The sequence below is a fragment of the Brienomyrus brachyistius genome, chromosome 19 (assembly GCF_023856365.1).
Source record: "Brienomyrus brachyistius isolate T26 chromosome 19, BBRACH_0.4, whole genome shotgun sequence".
In the NCBI taxonomy this organism is placed as follows: domain Eukaryota; kingdom Metazoa; phylum Chordata; class Actinopteri; order Osteoglossiformes; family Mormyridae; genus Brienomyrus; species Brienomyrus brachyistius.
Window position 1 is genome coordinate 18,528,316 of NC_064551.1, and position 13,851 is coordinate 18,542,166.

General features: G+C 45.7%; 1 long non-coding RNA gene across 1 annotated transcript; it reads left to right on the forward strand.

Moving 5' to 3' along the window:
* The first annotated feature begins 5,421 nt into the window (after window positions 1-5,421).
* LOC125714922 (uncharacterized) lies at window positions 5,422-6,405 on the forward strand. The gene is made up of 2 exons (XR_007383888.1): window positions 5,422-5,658; window positions 5,899-6,405. It is a non-coding gene; the product is annotated as an uncharacterized LOC125714922 (long non-coding RNA).
* Window positions 6,406-13,851: the final 7,446 nt, after the last annotated feature.

The following is a 13,851-nucleotide window of genomic DNA, read 5'->3' on the forward strand; positions in this document are numbered from 1 at the left end:
TGTTTTCAATGACTGAGAAGTTTAGCTGGCAGAAGTACAGCTAACTAAACAAGTTATACAGTGTAGTAATACTGTAGAGTACAGCTAACATCCTCAAATATCATAGATTGTTTTTACTCTCAGCCTATGCTCCTAGAAACTTAGAACTGTGTATTTTCACTTTTATAGCTCAAGACAATGACTTCTGTGGTTGTTTGTGCACGGGGAGATCTATTCTCCATACTGATTAATTTTCATACCTTTAATTTTCATACTAACATGCCTCTTCTCTCCATACCCACATGCCTCGACTGTCCATACTGACATGCGACTGTCCATACTTACATGCCTTTACTCCCCATTCCTACATACCTCTACTCTCCACACTGACGTATCTCTACTCTAACCTCTAACCTAGGACAGCCTATGCATTAATCAGTCCTGATGAGGTGCAGTGATATGCGATGCTGTATCCAGCACACTAACACGGAGAGCGTCATGCTCAGTGGAGGAGTGCAGTGGGAGACGTATGGTTTGGCCCACGCACTCCGCACCTTTACTTCACAGACCAGCTTCACTGAAATGACGGAGTTTCCCAGCACTTACAAACTGATGTTTACTCACACAGACCTGAACGGGTGCTGGGAGTAAATCTGGCATGAGACCCGGCAGCAATCGATCTCACTGTGTTCCTGTTACATTCAGGCGTGAAGCTGAGGACTCTGTCTCTTCTAATCACTGTGTCTTTTTGGTTATTTTGCTAGAGATCCTATGTACATTTTTCACTTTCACTAAGACCCCATAAACCATACGTACAACATTAACAACTGGAAAACAGTACTGTGAAGCAGTGCTTCATAGGTACAAGTACAGGAACTCTGGAATTCTTTACTTCTTGCATATCCTGTCTCTTGCTCTCCTTTTAGTTAATAGTGAGGCTTGGGGTCAGAGTACAGGTTCAGCTATTAGTCTGCTGTGCCTGGGGCACGTTTTTGGAGGGGGGTAGATTAGGGGCTTTGCTTAAGGGTGAAATGGACATGCAACTATACTACTAAGGATGGGATTCAAACTGGCAACCTTCTTATTACAGACACAGAGGCCCAACGTGCTGACCCACTATCCCCCCCAGATATGCTGTCCTATAAGTGAATCTGGCCGACATCAGGCGCTCTGTGGGAATTTGGGTCAGTGGATTCTAAATCCAGGCCAAACATTTCAGGTAATATCTTTAAACATGTTTTATCTCTGTTTGCGTTACTGAGAAGCTGGAGAAATCCATCAAAACCACATTATTATTATAAGCAAGATAAAGTAATAAGCTTCTATTAAAAGCACTGAATGCTTTAACAGTGACTCAGTATTTATCTAACTTCCAATCTGCAAGAGGCGATAATCTCTTTATGGCAGGGGGGCATTTTAGCATCCTGTACGAGTAACATGCACGTCAGGGGTGGCGCTATAGATTTTGCCCCCCATGAATTGTTAAAATATTTTGAGGGTCCCTGTCACTCGGGAACCCTTGGAGTCACCTTTACCCCCCTCTATAGCCCCCCTGCGTTTAGCAGATGTGCCATTTTCCCAGAAGGCTTCAAGAGAAAGTGCTTGTTTCTGTAGTGTTTAAATGCTCTAAAGGCAGAAAGCCCCCAGTGACACAGCTGTACACCTTTAGAGCACCTTTAGGGTGTCGAGCGACTCCCGTTTCACAGGGGGCCCTGGCCCTCAAGGGCCCTATGTGGTCCCAGGTGACTCACATCGGCTCACTGACATATTTGCCCGCTGACTCTCTGCTTTTTCACTTTTTCTCCAGGCTGGAGCTGTGAACTTTTTTGGTATCCTGTTATTCGCATGTTTCTCAGCTTCGTGTCCAACAATAATCCCCTGCCGATATGCCGATGCCCAGGCTGCTCGCACTTTTCACCAGCACTTTTCACATATTTATAGACGCGCCCGGTCCGGCCAGCTCACAGACCGTCTCCTTGTGTCGCACGAGGCCGTCGCCCTGCTGTCCAAGTGTTTTTTTTTTTTTTTTTTTTTTTTTTTTTATGAAAATGAAAGAAAAATGAGAGACCTTAATGCACGCATGACAAACCCAGCCTCTGTTCATTCCTGCTTCTGGTTTTATCATATTGGAAAGTCTGAGTGCACAGAGGGAGCCATGAGTGAGGGGGCTGATTTTTCGCTCTATGAGCTCACTGTCGGGCCCCACGGGGCCCCTCACTGTGCTCTGCTTGGTGTTTCTGGCTTCACGCTGATAAAAGGCCCTTTAAGGTTTGCTTTTCCCTCACCGCTGGACCTGGGCCAGCTAAGTGCCACTGTGTGATCTTCAGAAAGCCCCCGGCAAGCCCCCCCCCCACCCAGCTGGGTGTCCGCGAGGCACAGTGCTGGCCCCTGTGTGCTGCTAATGAGGCTCGGACCGCAGAGGGGGCATCAAGGGCAGGTGAGAAAGTCCCTGTTGGTGAGTAAGGGCCTGGGCTCCAAGAGTTACTGTATGAGGCAGTGTAAACACAGTCAATTCGGAGCCTAACAATCTTCATACAATGCTCGAGGGGTTGTTTTTGTAATTATTAGTATTGGGGGGGGGGGGGGGGGGGGACAAGATTACCCCACAATGTGATAAAAATCATTTTTACTATGTGGGGACATTTTTTTGGTCCCCACAAGGATAATTTCAATTTTATAAAAATCTGTGACAGCAGTCAAAAAAGTAAAGACCAAAAGTCTGGTATTTGTTCATTTACTAATGGTTAAGGTGAGGGCTGGGTGGGGGTTAAGGGTGTCATTGTTGGTAATAGAGTTTTGCCCACAGAAATGAATGGAGAGTCCCCACAAAGATATGAATACATGGACTAAGTGTGTGTGTGTGGCGAGGGGGGGGGTCGCTAGTGAACAGACAGAAATGTAAAAACAGTGCAGGCTTGGATGGGTTGCCAGAGCTCGGTTTGGATGACTCCCCAGTTTCGCTCCAAAGGGGAGGAGAATAGTTATAGTCACCCCACTGCATTAGACCCAGGATTTTTCTTAGTAAACACAAAACGTTTTCACACATGGAAGGCTACTGTGATCTATGCAAAAGTATTTAAGATTAAGATTAAGATTACAATTATCTTTATTGATCCCGGGGGGAATTTCTCAGAATTATTTAGGATCTGGAGCTTTACACTGGATTTTATGACTCTTTTCTCATACTGTACTGTATATGAGCCATTAAATGGGCATGAAATACCTACTAGATGCAGTGAGAAAACCCCAAAAAATGGAGGCTGAGAAGCGCATTCACCCATGTGTGATGCATTGTTTAGGAATCACACAAAGTAAACGAAAGATTAAATGCTATTAAAATGAAAGAACATCATTCAAATACTTCAGTATTCTAGTGTCATCATATCAGATAGAAAGTGCAGTGTAATTAATGTGTCCCGCACTACACTGTAACCACATGATAAGTGTAGTGTCATCATATCAGATAGAAGGTGCAGTGTAATTAATGTGTCCCGCACTACACTACAACCACATGATAAGTGTAGTGTCATCATATCAGATAGAAGGTGCAGTGTAATTAATGTGTCCCGCACTACACTGTAACCAGTTGATAAGTGTAGTGTCATCACATAAAAATGAACACAACAGTGCCATCAGATAAACTGTACAAGACTGCAGTGTAATGTGTAAAGTAAAAGGAATAGTATTCTGAAAATGACAAAAACTTATTTCAGTTAAAATATTAGTATCGCCCTATATTCCTTAAAAATAGGGTTATCAACATCAGTCCGATGTGTCAGCTTTGGCCAAGATTTAAACTTCGATAGTCGAGAGGCAGGGGTCAGCAAGGGGAGGTCTGCAAGAGGGGCCTCAGTAAAAGCCAGAGATGACAGCGGGGCTGGCGGTGGCAGCATCCCTTGGGGGGGGGGGGGGGGCTTAAATCCTGAGAATGATTTCACTGTTGGGCCCTCAAATCAGAAGCTTAACTCTTAAATGCAGAGGTGGGAATTTCAGGTTCAGAAAGTACCAATCCAGACCAGGATTTTGTTTCAACCAACCAGTTGAGCATAAAGAGTCACGGTCACAGAGTACTCAACTGGTTGGTTGAAACAAAATCCTGGTCTGGATTGGTACTTTCTGGACCAGAACTTCCTACCTCTGAATAAATGCAAGCGAGACTCGAGGAAAATGCTGACCTGCTAGAAAGAATTTGCACTTCAGGCCTGCATTTCCCGTCACAAACTGGGTGGGTTATTAGGTGCCTTTTTTCATCTCATGAAAACAGATGCGGGAGTGTTGGGTTTATGATGCAAAATATAATAGTCTGCAGGAGGGTGGAGGTGGGCCTGTGTCCCCCCCCCCCCCCCCCCCCCATCTCCCACACCTCTCCCCAGTTACCATCTCTCGGTTTGAGACCTGGGCATGAGAGCGTTCCAAAAGTGTGACCCCCCTTATTCCTGTCTGCGGAATTATTTTTGCTTTTGATCATACCCTGACAGTCCCTCCTAGTACTGCAGAGAACCCCTCCCTCGAATCCCGCCACTGCTTTGAGCGCCATCCTTTAAACGAGATCGTAATGAAATCACTCCGTTCTCCATTTCCCTCACATTCGGCGTTCCCTCCGCAGGAAGTGGGACTCCGTTTGTCTCATCCGTGTTTGTTTTCTCACTCTCCCTCCATCAGTTTTCAGCATGAAAATAATATTTGAATGAGCAGGAGCTCAAGTTCAAAACAGGCTTGGGAAAGAGAGAGCAACTAGAGCGTCACTTTATAGCACAGAAAAGTAAGGTCCACCTTATGAATCACGTCTTCGGTTTCCCAGTGTTTATCTCTTATCGGCCACCAGCTGTGGTAGTAATTCACCCCTTGTCTTGTGCACATCGCCTCCCACAAGATAAGATCAAGTGTTATTGATCTCCTGGGGTATAATGTCAGATGTCAAACAGCTTCGTAAAAATAAATAACTGCCAACACGACAGCACCTGTTGAAGAACCAAAAAAATAACTGTAATAACACAGGATATAGCATAGTGGAGGTGGTACAAGTGACCCCCCCCCCCCAATCCTTACTCCAGAAAATAGCGGTGAACAACATGGCACCAGTTACGATAAACAGGTAAGAGCCAACCGTCCTCTTAGTTTAATGTGTGAATAAGCAAAGGCTATTTCATTCTCATTGGTTTGGAATAATAGTGTTGTGTTGGAGGAGAGAGACCATGAATCACATCGGCTCAGGTTTTTTAGGTTTGTGGGGCTGGGTGGGAAGGACAAGGTCATAAATCTCCCTTACTTTTGTGTCAGTGACTTATGAGGCCCCCACGGGCTGCACAGAGTGACACCATCTCATGTTGCCTCCGTGGTGAATGGGGTAAGGTCAAAGGTCAGACAGCTAATTAGCACTCAGCCAAAGGAGAAGTGGGGGGGGGGGGGTTCTGGAGTTTCTGAGCCCTGCTGTTTCTCTTCAGAACGAACGGCAATTTGTCACAACTCGATCCAGTTTCCCAGCACTAAAAAAAATTTCCTAGAAAAAGAAACAGGTCATCTTGGTTACGGAGGCTTGATAAAATCGTTCAGGGACATCTCCAACATCTGGACAGAGAAGCTTCACGGATTGGTCTGGTCATGGAAACAAATGCAATGCTCTTGGTCACCTCACCGTGTCCAGATCTCCAGATCATGTCCTGCTTGGAATTATCTCCAGTAAACTTCAGATTTTCTTACAGAAAATTACATGCTGTGGGTAAAAGAATAAGGTTGTTTACTGCTTAAAGACGCTGCACTGTGTAAGATTTGCTAAGAGTGTCATCTGAGAGGCTTATGAACACAGCCTGACCTCACAGCAATGCTGTACTGGGCCACTCCATGGCTGCTGGCCCATTTCATTGTTTGTTCTTCGTTCTTCTGTATTGCAAAATAAATTATAATCTGTTCCATTTGCAGGAAGAAGCTGGGAATTTGGGTGCCCCACCAGGAGAGATGCAGAGATGCCCCTGGAATGTGTCTCCGATGCGGAAGCGCGTCGCTCCTGAATGCGAACACATGCAAGACGACCAGCTGGAACGCCGCAGGGAAACTGCGGAGTTTCCTACTCGCCGGATCAAAGCACGTCTTTCTCCAGCAAACAGTTATACAGTCACACAAGCCACTCCGGTCCAGCAGTATAATGATGTTAAATACACACTGATAACTTCCTAATCATCACTGTCATTTATTCACCACTTGTGCTTTGATTATATGTATTATTATGTATATTGAATATTGTATTTTGCATGCATATTATATGTATAGTATATTGTATATTGTTCATGTTATTGATCTCACAGCTATACATTCTTTTATTAGCTATTTATTGGTCTTTATTGTTATGTGCTGTGCAGTTCTGCTAAGCAAGTATTTCAGTGTACTTGTACTTGTACAGATGACAATAAAGTTTTTTGAATGCCTGAATCCACAAATGGGTGCCAGCTGTGTGGTTTTTGCCTGGCTTGTGTGTGGGGGGAGGTCCTGGGGGGCCTATCATAGCAGTGTGGATGTAGGTCTTCAGGTGGCCAGCCAGCAGGCATCTCACCCAGGTTACACATCCAGGTGTTTGAGCGCACGTCAGGGGAGTCCTTCAGCTCCTTCAGAATATTCCAGAAAGCTCCGCCCTCTCTGCACGCCCCCGTCCCCTTGTGTGCGCTTTGGCCTGATCTTTTCTCCTCGCCTGTCCGCCTTTGGCCTTGCTCTGCGTGTGTTTCTCCATCGTCCAGGAACATGTCCTGGGAACGGCTTTGAACTCCACCATCTCATAAAACTATTATTAGACTAAATGCATAAAATATCTGCCTTGCTAAGTCAATTTCACAATATCTGGTTTCAAAATGGTATTAAATGTTGAATTGAGAACGTCAACGTCTCTAACCCAATTCTTATCTGATGTAAAATTCACTTTCTTTTAAAGGAACCGTGTTTTGGCCAAAATTCACATGGTACACATGAAAATTGCTCTGTGAGTGAGATCCTGAGTTCAAATCCATGTTGTTTTTCTCCTTGGAGGAGTATGTCAGTAATAAGCATTTCAGCAGCGCTGCAGAGGTTCCTGTGAAGAGGCAGTTACGGGCTGGTGTCCAAGGCAGCAGAGAACACGATCTGAGGCTGGCTGGGGTGTGTGTCAGGGCCACGTTCAGCCAATGCCAGAGTGTGTTCAGCACCCAGAGAGCGGCTTACTCAGGACAAACAGGGCAAACTTATTGAAAACAGACAGATGAAAAGATGAGATTTGTGCCTGATGGCCGCCAGCACGGAGCGAGTTGGCTTCTCTCCGAGCCTCTAATTCCAGGTCCGCTGCCTCAGGACACGCTGGCGGGCTTATAAGACCCCAAGGGACCTTCCATTAAGCTACAACACTGGTTTTGGACTCCGACCTTTGGGCTGTAACTCTAAGGCTTGGGACCTGATCTTGGGGACCCGTTCCTGGTCACCTACTGGTCACCTCTGGGGACCCCTGGCCATATGGGGGGGTGCCACTCCTGGCTTTTCTGTTAATTTGCGGTACCATACCATACCATACCATACCATACCATACCATACCATACCATACCAAACCATACCATACCATACCATACCATACCATACCATACCATACCATACCTCTCCGCGGTCATGTGTTACAGTCAGAAGAACCTCTTGCTGAATGTGACCCTGAGTGACCCCGAGCTGGCCTCTGAACTCTGACCTCCTGCCACATGCTTGGGTCGTCCCCAATTTTCCAAGCTATTTTCCCAGCTGGGAAGTTTTCCTCCCAAGCTGGGCCCAAAACGGAGGTCATTTAATGGTCATGTACAAAACGAGCTTCATAAAAATGGTAAGTCAAGAAAAAAAAGCACATTACCTTGACAAAACTAATGACAAATGCTTCCTTTACCCACTACTGAGCTGAGTGTCTTAAATATCCTCCCCCAGTCATTTATAAGGTTGTTCTCTGAAACTTATACCAAATTGCCATTTCTCCCACAAGCCGAAGCTTACTGTCGTGTAGAAAGTGGGCTGAACCCATCCACGTTGACCCCTGACCTACAGTGCTGGAGAACAAACAGCTTGAGAAATATCGATGTGCCCAATTGGTGAGATCACACTGTACTCGAGGAATTAATCAAGGGGAGGTGGGGGGGGGCACATTCTTGAGGTGTCCTACAGAACACTTTCCATAGATTCATCTTGCGATTCTTGAAGAAGGACTGTCATCTTTGGCAGCCCCTCCCCTGGCTGGGACGGCACTAGTCACCGATCAGCGGCGGCGTGACTGACGGTCGCTTTGGTGTCGCATTTCAATATTTAACAGACATATATTTTCGAGAAAACATCACCAGCCTCAGGAAATGGCTTCCCAGCATTTTCAATATATTACGTTTATTTAATTTAGCAGAAACAATGCTATGTACACTGAGAGAAAGCAGGGTTAGCTATTGGGGGTTAAGGGCCTTGCTGAAGGGCCCCATGGCGAATCTGCTCTCCCGACACTGAAACTGGGCACAGAAGCCTTAACCCACAGAACCGAACATCATCCCAACAGTGTGCATTAGGACCCATTACTACAAGTAACCATGCTTATAGTAACAGCTGAGAGCATTTTGGAGGCCTGAATTTCAACTGAAATACCTCATCCCGCATCAGAGCATTCATGAAGAATCGAGGTGAGGTCTTCTCTCAGATGAATGCCATCCATGCTCATCCTCATCCTCCTCGTAGGTCGGTCAGGAGCTGAGCAGTGCTCTTACAGATGTACAGTGGATTAGGTTAATTGCAGAAGTTTATCCTGGCACAAGATGTTTTATAATACTCATGTACATTATGTTATTTTTATAAGACAGAATGTTAGCTGTACAACTGCTGTACAGCAAATGAGTGCTGTATTACACCCCCGAACTGTATGCAGTATTTCAAAGATCACTGCAGTTCCCACAGGCCAATGACAACTTAGGGTGCGTCCTCAAACTCCATGCTGAAGACACACTAAGGAAGTGTGTCCCTCACACTGAGTGTTCGTTCCCTGACTCCTCCGATGAAGAAATCTTGCTTTGGTTATTCTTCAGCGTAAGCCTGGCAGCTTCTCCTCCTCTCCTCATTCTTGGCCCCGCTACACTCAGCTCCTCCCAGAACGCCTCTGGTCAGAAATAAAAGGCACCGCTTAGCCCTACACACTGTAATGAAGAGCTTCAGCTAATTGCTGGTGAGGGTCCAGTGGGCAGTGACAGGATGGGATCCAGGGCTGGAGAAAAACGGCCAAACCCTAGCAGAGAACATGAGCATGAGAGCCAGATCTCAGGCTATTACATAGATAGATAGATAGATAGATAGATAGACAGACAGACAGATAGATAGACAGACAGACAGACAGACAGACAGACAGATAGATAGATAGATAGATAGATAAGCCTTCTAATATTATTATTAAAACGATACTTAAAATCAGTTACCAATCATTGTACATTGTTCTGTCATTCAGAAGTGTATTTTTTTTTAACTGTAGACTAAGAAAAGCTGAACATTAATATTATAATTTCTGCTGTTGTAGCTGACAGTGGGATCTTTTCCTTCCTTTTTTTGTCTGAGAAACCACGTCCATGCACTGTGTGACTATCCTTACATCCATAACTGCTGGAGTTCATAACTTGGCCTAAGACATTCCCGGTGAATGTAATTCATTGGCATGTTGTTGATCTGTAAATTTATGGGAAATGATTTCTTCTTTCTGTGCCCAATGATGTCACTGATGACGGACCAACGGGCTGTGAAGTGATGTAAATGACACACGTGATTGGATAAGATGCCGGCAGCTGAGCTGCACTACGCAAACAAGTGATCGATCTCTGTGAAGCGCAGTATTTATTAATGACATTCCCGCTTCACACGCCATAGATCACTGCCTGGCCACAGATTTGGACCCAAGGCCGTTAATTGGTGACTGCTGCTCTAGGAGATTATAACCAGTGCTCCCTGAGATCATGTCATCATGTGGTACCTAAGATGCTATCTGCTCTGTCTATTTAGGACAATTTGCTGTTAACAAATGATGGAAGAGAGAACTCATAATAATTAAATAATTAAAGAGTTTTAATTATTTGCTTATATGCTGGTTGTATGCTCTCTGTGAAACAAAACTTGGATAAAGCCTTTGTTGTTTTCGATGCTTTACTTCAACCTCTGCAAATATTAATCTCCAGTTCAGTCCACAGCAACTTTGCTTATCCGTCATATATAAATCTTAATCCAGTCAAACTGTACCGTTCTCAGTAACGTCACCTGTCATCTCTTTTCGCCCAGTCAGTTCTCAGTGTAGCCCCAGGAATCCCATGTACCTTTACTTTTAACCCAATCATATCTCAGCTCAGCCTGAGTAAATCACCCACTTCAATTTCTCAGCCATTCGGATCCCAGTCCCGCCCCAGAACCCCCGCCTGCCTTCTAAGCCAATCAGATCTCAGTTATAGCTGAGCATACGCACGTACTCACCCTTGCAGATTGCAGTTCAGCCTTTAGATCCCACCTGCCATTACTCGGATTTCGCACAGCTTCAGTATTACCGCCCCCTTGCCAAGTGACTCCCCCCAAAGCCACATTTACACGCTCGCAGCCCCTTTGATCCCCTTCATCTCTATCCCACAAGTTAAAGGGAGAATTTAGCTCTGCATACCTGCGATACTTGTTCTATGTGGTTATTATGTTTTATTAGAATTTATATGCAACAAGCGTTTCCCCGTGATATGATTCACATCCTGCCTGGTGCAGGCGCTATTGCCTAATGCTGTAGGAATGGTCTGGGTAGAACCTTCAGGGAAAGAAAAGGGTCAGGAGCATTCCTGCCACTCTCACGATCTGAGACAAGAGAAACAGCTCATTCTGCCCACAATCTCCCTCTGACAGGTGGTGGGCTGATAGAGGGTCACGCACAAACCTAAGCATGCCACTCCCCAAATGAGGACCCCACTCCCAATGCGCAGAACATATTCTTATAATGGAGCTGATTCCGACACCCAGAGCCCCCCAGACTAGGGTCCACGCCTCCACCACGGCTCCATGTGTGGAGTTTGCAATATTTGGCGCTTATACCTTTTTAGTACTGGATGCTCTCACACCCAGCCCACGTGGCACCCTTTGACCCCCAGAAGATGGAACTCTGTGTGTCTGCTCATGCATGTGTATTGTGTACATAACTACTCACTGCATACACATGTGATTTCAGAGGGTGTGTTTGCAGTGATGGATCTCCGCAGGGAAGGTGGTCACTTGTTAAATACTAGAACTCGGGGTCATAAGTGGAAATTAGCGGGAGAACATTTTAAAATGAATCTGAGGAAGCACTTCTTTACGCAGCGTGTAGTTGGAGTATGGAATAGTCTTCCTGCTAGTGTAGAGCAAGCTAAAACCCTGGGTTCCTTTAAATCAGAGCTAGATAAGATTTTAACAACTCTGAGCTATTAGTTAAGTTCTCCCCAAACGAGCTAGATGGGCCGAATGGCCTCCTCTCATTTGTAAATTTCTTATGTTCTTATGTTCCTTGGGTGAATCTCAACATGTGTATCTGACTGTGCTTGTCTTCTCATGTGCCCATTTTACATCATCTTCCATTGCTGAAGACCAGTTCCAGTACTAAGAACGGAAGTACAGAGGACCAATGATTCATTGTGGCCCAAGTTCGTTCTTGGACGGCAAGTTAACAAGACCGGTCTTGCCAAGACCACAAGTACGATCTTTGCGTTCTTGATATTGAAATTCACCTGTAGCCCACCTTGCTGTCGGTTCCTCAGTTTCAGAGCAACCAGAAGTACATCAAGGAGACTTTTTAGCAAAAGGTGACGTTTTGTTTGTTTGCTAGTTAGCTACCCCTGTTGGGACCGTGTGGTAGCTCCCTTCGGATGGGAGCCAGAACACAGGCCATACTTTCACAAAGGTACCAGGCCAGCCATTAACAGTTATAAACGGATGCCTTACTTGCCATTTGCACACATGTATAGGAATTCTTCTGTTCCTGCATATCCCGCCTGGCACTCCTTTGAGAAGCACATGCATAGAGGTGACAGAGGAGTTTGGGGTCAGAGCTTAAGATCAGCCACTTATCCAGCAGCCCTGGAGCATTTTTCTGGGGGGGTTAAGGGCCTGGCTGAAGGCCGAACGGTAATGTGAGTACATTTCCATGGATGGGATTTGAAGCAGCACCTTTCCTATCACATACACAGAGGCCTAGCCTGCCGAAGGCCACACACCAATGGGCATGGGGGGTATTTAACTAGCCTGTCCTTGTCACTGTAGGCCATGTGCCCACTGATCTTGGGCTGGTAAGATAATATGTGTGAGAATGTGATAGAGGCCCTCCCAGAGCCCTGCACAGGGACGAATGCCCATTCGAATTCTGCTTCGCCCAGGCCACTGCTCTCTTTAAACAAAGACCTCCGACTGTATTTTAATGATAATAATAATAGATAGTGTAAACTGTCTGTGAAGAGCTGCTACCTGCACCTGGCAGTGCTATACTCCTAGTGACTCGATAAGCACATAAGCTAAACTGTTTGTACCCCACATCTTGTTGTCTGGCCATTACTTATATATCTACATGAGCATATTCAAATTTCTTCTTCCATTTCTTTTATCCGTTATTTTAGTCTCGTTTTAATTCAGTTTTAACAGGGCGTTCAGCACAAGCTCAGCCTGCCTGCACTTATGCCTCATCGACTCCTTGACGGCTGGATGTTTGTAATGTCCTGTTCGCCTCACATGTGTGTCACTTTGTACAAAGGCATCTGCAGAATAAAAATAAGCGTAAATGTAAACATGTATCAGGATCAGTGGCTCACGCGGCACCAGACAGCCCAGTCTGATGGAGGTAATTACATCATTCCTCAGGAAGTCTATCGGTAGAGTCAGTGGACCGCAGGGAAGATCGTCTCTCTTTCAGTCTGTAATCTAGTGGTGTGTGTGGGCAAATCCCAGTTAATCCCCCTTGTGTGCAGGACTGCTGAACCACGGCGTCTAACACCCCCGGAAAATAATCTCAGAGGGAGCCAGGCCGATACCATCTCCCCCTCCGCAGCAGAGCCAGAAAGGCGGTCATTATATAAAGCATGCCGAGAGCTTTGATATTCCCCTGGCACCGGCGGAGCAGGCAGTTAGGCGGGGAGCTCGGCTCCTTCCAGGTGAACGCTGGAGCCAGCAGCCGCCTGCCGGACTGGGGAGAGAGAATGAGGCGATCTGGGCCTGGGCTCCTTGGCTCCCTATGAAAGGAATGCTGGGTGATTTAAATCAAGTTCGGTCAATCGCTTTCCCCCCTAGAAGTCAGGGAAACAATGGCAGGACTCTAAGTGCCGCTTGGTGCGACTCGCTGGCTCACACCATCGGGACAGACTCACGGGGGAGGCGTCGTAGCACTGGGTCATGCTACTCATGGTTGGAAAATATTGTAGTAATTTCCTTCTTGGCTGTAGTGCGTTTGTTTTCTAATTTCTTAAATTAGAAAATAAAAAATGTAACACGTTACAAAGAAAGTCTCCCTTGTCCAATATTATTTCTGGCACATTTGCTCTGAAATATTAAGTATAGACTTTTCCTTGTGTTGTGGGTTGTTTCGGCTCCAGTCGAGGCATTAATGTAGACATCCAAACAGCCCCCTAGATACACACACATTCTGCTTTACATACATTATATAATCTTATCATTGCTGCACCCAGTGGAAAGAATTAATTAGCAGTTTAAGTGAAGGTGTCCACATTGTTAGTACTGGGTGGGATCTCAGCCAATCAGTGCACTCAACAGAGACCTTAGCCAACCAAAACACAGCATCCCTCAGATGCTGAGTGGAATCTGCTAATGATAGAATGGAGTGCTAACTTTCCGCGGGGTTTGACCCCCACAACTTGTTGG